Source organism: Schistocerca piceifrons, chromosome X, assembly GCF_021461385.2.
Source record: "Schistocerca piceifrons isolate TAMUIC-IGC-003096 chromosome X, iqSchPice1.1, whole genome shotgun sequence".
Classification (NCBI taxonomy): Eukaryota; Metazoa; Arthropoda; class Insecta; order Orthoptera; family Acrididae; genus Schistocerca; species Schistocerca piceifrons.
The window spans coordinates 92,437,304-92,444,529 of record NC_060149.1 but is presented as its reverse complement, the minus strand read 5'-3'; positions in this window follow the sequence as shown (position 1 = coordinate 92,444,529).

Sequence of the window (7,226 nt, the reverse complement as noted above, 5' to 3'; positions counted from 1 at the left end):
CTTTCGAAATTCTTCCACGAAAGAAGATGAAGTAAATAGTCCAGAATTTGAAACCAGAACATCTGTTAGCATGAGTGACATAAAAGTAGGTATCTCAGGTGTTGCGAAACAACTCAAATCACTTAAGAAAGGCAAGTTTACCAGTACAGATGGTATACCAAACAGGTTCCTTTCAGAGTATGCAAACACAATAGCACCTTTCTTAGCAATCATATACAACCACCCACTTGACAAAAGGTCTGTTCCTAAAGACTGGAAAGTAGCACAGGTCACATCAATATTCAAGAAAGGAAATAGGAGTAACCCATTGAATAACAGACTCATATCACTGACCTCAATTTGCAGTAGGAATTTGGAGCATATACTGTACTCGAACATCATGAATCACCTTGAAGAAAATGACTTATTGATTTATAAACAACACGGATTCAGAAAATATCGTTCTTGTGCAACACAGCTAGCTCTTTATTCCCATGAAGTAATGAGTGCTGTCGACAAGGGATCTCAGATCGATTCCATATTCCTAGGTTTCCAGAAGGCTTTTGATACCATTCCTCACAAGCAACTATTAATCAAACTGCATACATATGGAGTATCATCTCAGTTGTGTGACTGTATTCGTGATTTCCTCTCAGAGAGGTCACAATTCATAGTGATAGTCGGTAAATCATTGATTAGAACAGAAGTGATATCTGGCGTTCTGCAAGGTAGTGTCATAGGCCCTCTGCTGTTCCTGATTTACATAAATGATCTAGGTGATGATCTGAGCAGCCCCTTTAGATTGATTACAGATGATGCTTTAATCTACAGTCTAGTAAAATCATCAGACGATCAATTCCAATTACAAAATGATCTAGAGAGAATTTCTGTATGGTGCAAAAAGAGGCAATTGGCACTAAACAAAGAAAAGTGAGAGGTCATCCACATGGGTACTAAAAGAAATCCAATAAATTTTGGGTATATGATAAATTGCACAAATCTAAGGGCTGTCAATTCGACTAAATACCTAGGAATTACAATTATGAGCAACTTAAATTGGAAAGACCACTCAGATAACATTGTGGGGAAGGCAAAACAAAGACCGCAGTTTGTTGGCAGGACACTTAGAAGATGTGACAAATCCACTAAAGATACAGCCTAAATTACACTTGTCCATCCTCTGCTGGAGTATTGCTGCGCGGTGTGGGATCCTTACCAGGTAGTATTGACGGAGGACATCAAAAAAGTGTCAGTGATATGACATGCAAGTTGGGGAGGCAGTCACTGAAACGAAGGCGGTTTTCTTTGCAGCGAGTTCTATTTATGAAATTTCAAATGCCAACTTTCTCTTCCGAATGCGAAAATATTTTGTTGAGACCCACCTACGTAGGGAGAAATGATCATCATAATAAAATAAGAGAAATCGGAGCTCGAATGGAAAGATTTAGGTGTTCCTTTTTCCCATGCGCCATTCAAGAGTGGAGTGGTAGAGAAGTAGTATGAAAATGGTTCGATGAACCCTCTGCCAGGCACTTAAGTGTAAATTGCAGAGTAACCATGTAGATGTAGATGTAGACAATGCAAATGGTAGCTCCATCACCTGATAGTCCCCACTAGCACCAATGCAATGTGTGCCCTATCAGCAGTCATTTGCACTATCTCCAGTTCTATATTGACTTTCAATAGAGCTCTGGCAAGATGAGGCCAATCATGCTGCCAGAACAGCTCATCCATGCTGACATTGGTGCTACTATTTAGGGAGACTATTTTACTCAGGTCACCACCTATGTTTATGCCCTATCCCTAATTAGGTTGTTTCCTGCCCCACTCATTATCACTGCCCTGTCATCTTTCATGATATAGTCTAAATCCTCAGTCACCTGATTCAGCCCAGCACTTGGCTTGAAAAGGCTGGTAACCCGATGCTCTGCTCCTAGCTTACCATGTAATTGAGGGTCTAAACCACTGCCATGACTGCTACCCAACAATAACATTCCCTTATTCCTAACATTAGTGTTATTCCCAGCCTCCCTACTCACAGGCTGTCTGCTGCACTTTTTCTAGTCCTGTGGCATCTTGAGGTTCCTCTCCCCTCAATACTGGCAAGTGGAATCTGTTACTGGTAGACCTAACAAAACTTTCGGATGGCACTCACCTCCTGCTAGTCTTCCCACCGACTGCCAGTTGCCAATCACCCTCCTCACATTTGCCTTCCTTCATCTGTGCTATCTCTCCCTTAGCTCCATGTAAATGTGCCGGATGGGCACAGACATTCATTTTCTGTTCCTCTATTAACCTAATCTTGCTGGATATTTTGCAGTTCCAAGAGAGACGTTCTCCCCATTAGAATACACCCCTCCCAGTACCTACTTCAGCCTACATCCTTCTGAATCTGCATAGTATATTCATCTCTTGGTCTCCCTCTACGATTTTTAACCTCCATGCTGCCCTCCAATACTAAATTGGTGATCCCTCAATGTCTCAGAACATGTCCTACCAACTGATCCCTTCTTCTAGTCAAGTTGTGCCACAAGCTCCTATTCTCCCCAATTCTATTCAATACCTCCTCATTAGTTATGTGATCTACCCTTCTAATCTTCAGCATTCTTCTGTAGCACCACATTTCGAAAGCTTCTATTCTCTTCTTGTCTAAACTATTTATTGTCCACGTTTCACTTTCATATATGGCTACACTCCATACAAATACTTTCAGAAACAACTTCCTGACACTTAAATCTATACTCGATGTTAACAAATTTTTCTTCTTTAGAAACACTTTCCTTGCCATTGCCATTCTACATTTTATATCCTCTCTACTTCGACCATCATCAGTTATTTTGCTCCCCAAATAGCAAAACTCCTTTACTACTTTAAGTGTCTCATTTCCTAATCTAATTCCCTCAGCATCATCCGACTTAATTCGACTATATTCCATTATCCTCATTTTGCTTTTGTTGATGCTCATCTTATACCCTCCTTTCAAGACACTGTCCATTCCTTTCAGCTGCTCTTCCAAGTCCTTTGCTGTCTCTGACAGAATTGCAATGTCATCAGCGAACCTCAAAGTTTTTATTTCTTCTCCATGGATTTTAATACCTCCTCTGAACTTTTCTTTTGTTTCCTTTATTGCTTGCTCAATATACAGATTGAATAACATCGGGGATAGGCTACAACCCTGTCTCACTCCATTCCCAACCACTGCTTCCCTTTCATACCCTCGACTCTTATAACTGCCACCTGCTTTCTGTACAAATTGTAAATAGCCTTTCGCTCCCTGTATTTTACCCCTGCCACCTTCAGAATTTGAAAGAGAGTATTCCAATCAACATTGTCAAAAGCTTTCTCTAAGTCTACAAATGCTAGAAACATAGGTTTGCCTTTCCTTAATCTTTCTTCTAAGATAAGTCGTAGGGTCAGTATTGCCTCACGTGTTCCAACATTTCTACGGAATCCAAACTGATCTTCCCCGAGGTCAGCTTCTATCTGTTTTTCCATTTGTCTGTAAAGAATTCGTGTTAGCATTTTGCAGCTGTGACTTATTAAACTGATAGTTCAGTAATTTTCACATCTGTCAATACCTGCTTTCTTTGGGATTGGAATTATTATATTCTTCTTGAAGCCTAAGGGTATTTCACCTGTCTCATACATCTTGCTCACCAGATGGTACAGTTTTGTCAGGACTGGCTCTCCCAAGGCTGTCAGTCGTTCTAATGGAATGTTGTCTACTCCGGAGGCCTTGTTTCAACTCAGGTCTTTCAGTGCTCTGTCAAACTCTTCACGCAGTATCATATCTCCCATTTCATCTTCATCTACATCCTCTTCCATTTCCATAATATTGTCCTCAAGTACATTGCACTTGTATAGACCCTCTATATACTCCTTCCACCTTTCTGCTTTCCCTTCTTTGCTTAGAACTGGGTTTCCATCAAAGCTCTTGATATCCATGCAAGTGGTTCTCCTTTCTCCAAAGGTCCCTTTAATTTTCCTGTAGGCAGTATCTATCTTTCCCCTAGTGAGATAAGCCTCTACATCCTTACATTTGTCCTCTAGCCATCCCTGCTTAGCTATTTTGCACTTCCTGTCGATCTCATTTTTGAGACATTTGTATTCCTTTTTGCTTACTTCATTTACTGCATTTTTATATTTTCTCCTTTCATCAATTAAATTCAATATTTCTTCTGTTACCCAAGGGTTTCTACTAGCCCTCATCTTTTTACCTACTTGATCCTCTGCTGCCTTCACTGTTTCATCCCTCAAAGCAACCCATTCTTCTTCTACTGTATTTCTTTCCCCCATTCCTGTCAATTGTTCCCTTATGCTCTCCCTGAAACTCTGTACAACCTCTGGTTCTTTCAGTTTATCCAGGTCCCATCTCCTTAAATTCCCACCTATATATCTATAACAAAGGGAAAAAAAACTAAATACATTAAACTAAAAGAATGTTCTGAGATGTATTATATTTATTTCACTAAGAAACAATGTAAACATTAATAATGTGCTTAGTTCACTATGAGTGTAATTCAGGAACATCAGATGTAAGAAAAAAAGAAGAAGAAAAAGATGATGATGATGAAGAAGAAAAAGAAGAAGTTAGACAGCCTCTCTGGGACACCACCTTGACGAAGCACTGTCCGTGCAGATGGAGAGGCTTGCGTATCTGCAGGAAGCTGAGGGCTATGCTGAAGGTAGAGGACCTACTGCTGGAAAGGCCTCAACTGATGGATCAGACTAAGAGTGTCCCACAACGTCCCATCTTCCCTATCCACTCCTAGTCCTACCCTTTTCCCTGACCCAACCCAAGGTGTGATGCAATCCATGCCAAGGGGTGCATGGCACATGGGAAGATGTGTCGCAAACAGAGCCTCAGGGATACCAGGCGACCTCCCTGAGTAATTAGCCTTACACTGCGCGAGGTATTCGTGGTGTGAACCTTCTAGATCACCAAATCTCGTGGGACCAATATGGACATGATTATAGAAAATAAATAAACACCAACTGAGGGGCAAATTGAGACCTCAGATACCCAAACATTGGGGACAGAACCAATGAAAGGCATCCCCACTACTCAATCAGGGTCTAGACCTGAGACAGAAGTGAGAACTGTAACTGAGAAGCTACACCAGATCAAGATCAAAGGCTTGTCTGCGGCCAGAGGAGGAAGCTACTCAGGGAACAGAGGAAAAAGGAAGGGAAAGAATGGCTTCCTAAAGACAAGTGGAGGGAATTAAAGGGACTTGAACCTAAGACCCCCAAGAAGAAACTGTCTCAGGTTGAAGGGGACATGCAGACCCCCACAATGTCAAAGACAGGTAGAAAGCGGATAAGGGAGGAATCAGAGACTCTCTCTTCCCTGGATAAGCGAGCCCAGAAAAAACCGAGGCAAGAAGTAGGGAAACAGACCTATAGTACTGCAGTCTCAGTTTTTAGGATGGCAGGTATCCGGGAATGTTATCAACTGGTGGCCATCACCTCGCAGGAGGAGGAACTTTTTATTTATTTATTTACATTTTCTTTGCATGGAGCCATCATAATGATGGCTTTTACGAACGTCAGACTTAATACTATGGTTATATTTACACTTATGAAATACACTATATTTTGTAGCTGTTGCTTCTTATGTCTATTTTTTTACAATTATCACAACACAACTGATTTGCTACTGCCTCATGTTACAATCACTATCTTAAAATTCGTTGAAAGAATCTATTAGAAAAGATTTTAATTTTGTTTTAAAAACATTTCCCGTGTACATTCTTAGAGCATTTGGTAGTTTGTTATACCAAATCAAACCACTGATTTTTGGACTTCTATCAGTCATTTTTAACATTGTTCTGTTATGGAAATAGTTACACTTTGTTCTAGTGTCGTGATCATGTACATTACTGCCCTTGATAGCTTCTGTTGGTTGACTTATAAGAAATACAACTATTTTGAAGATGTACAGAGAATATATTGTCAGATATTTGTGCTGCACAAACACTTCACAACATGAATCTCTATGTCCCATCCCATGTATATGTCTTATCGCTCTTTTCTGTAGTAGTAGTATTCTTTTTAAATGTACATCAGCTGCACAGCCCCATAATTCAATTCCGTAATTGAGAAAGGGGTAAAGTGTTCCATAATATATTTATTTCAGTGCTTGGCTAGGAACTATCTTTGCGAGCTGGCTGAGGAGATATATGGCACTACTGACTTTTCCACATACAAAATTAATGTGGTATGTCCACTGCAAGTTTTCCATCAACATACACACCCAGGAATTTACAGTTACCATTTTTTGTTGCAGAGATATTACACACACTGTTCATATTGTTGTGGTGAGAGCTGTCTGTTTTAAATGTCAGTAGTTGAGATTTGGTGACATTCACCTTGAGTCCCTGATCATTGAAGTATTTTGTTACTTCTGTTAACCACTAGTAGCAAGAGATTTTAGCTCATTAGATTCACTCCCATAGAATAAGATTGATGTGTCACCTGCATAGCTTACAATATGGGAGTTAAAGGGTTGTGCAATGTCATTAATATATATAAGGAAGAGAAAGGGTCCAAGGATTGAGCCATGTGGTACACCTTGTAATACAGGTTCACTGGTGGACTGGGAGTTCCAGATTTTATTATCTATTTTGTGTAACAATTTGGTGCTTTGCTTAGGATTTAGCAGGTATGTGGTTAGAAGATCCATGGCTTGATCCCCAATACTATAAGATCTAACTTTTTAAGATGTACCCTATGGTTTACCGTATCAAATGCTCTTGTCAGGTCCAAAAATATACCTGCAGTCGGCATCTTCTGGTCCAATAGACAGCAAAACTTAATGGACGAACTGTGTAACTGCTGTGTTTGTACTTAGCTCTTTTCTGAAGCCATACTGCGAATCCACAAGCAGTTTATGTTTTGTAAAAAAGGCACTTAGCTGAGAAAGGATAATGCTTTCGAAAATCTTACTAAAAGTGGGAATTAGTAATATTGGTCTACAGTTGGAGACATCTTCCTTACTTCCTTTTTTATACACTGGTTTCACTACACTCACTTTTAAAACTGTTGGATACATAATTTCTCTAATGCTGCAAATAATAAGGTGAGTAAGAGGTTTAGAGATTTCTTTTAAGCACTCTTTAGTAATAGCACTGGATATGCCATCCCATCCAGATGAAAATTTTTTCTTTAGCATGTATATTGCCCTGCGAACCTCCTGCTCATTCACTTCCATGAATTCTAATTCAGTACACTGGGTGAGATGGCAT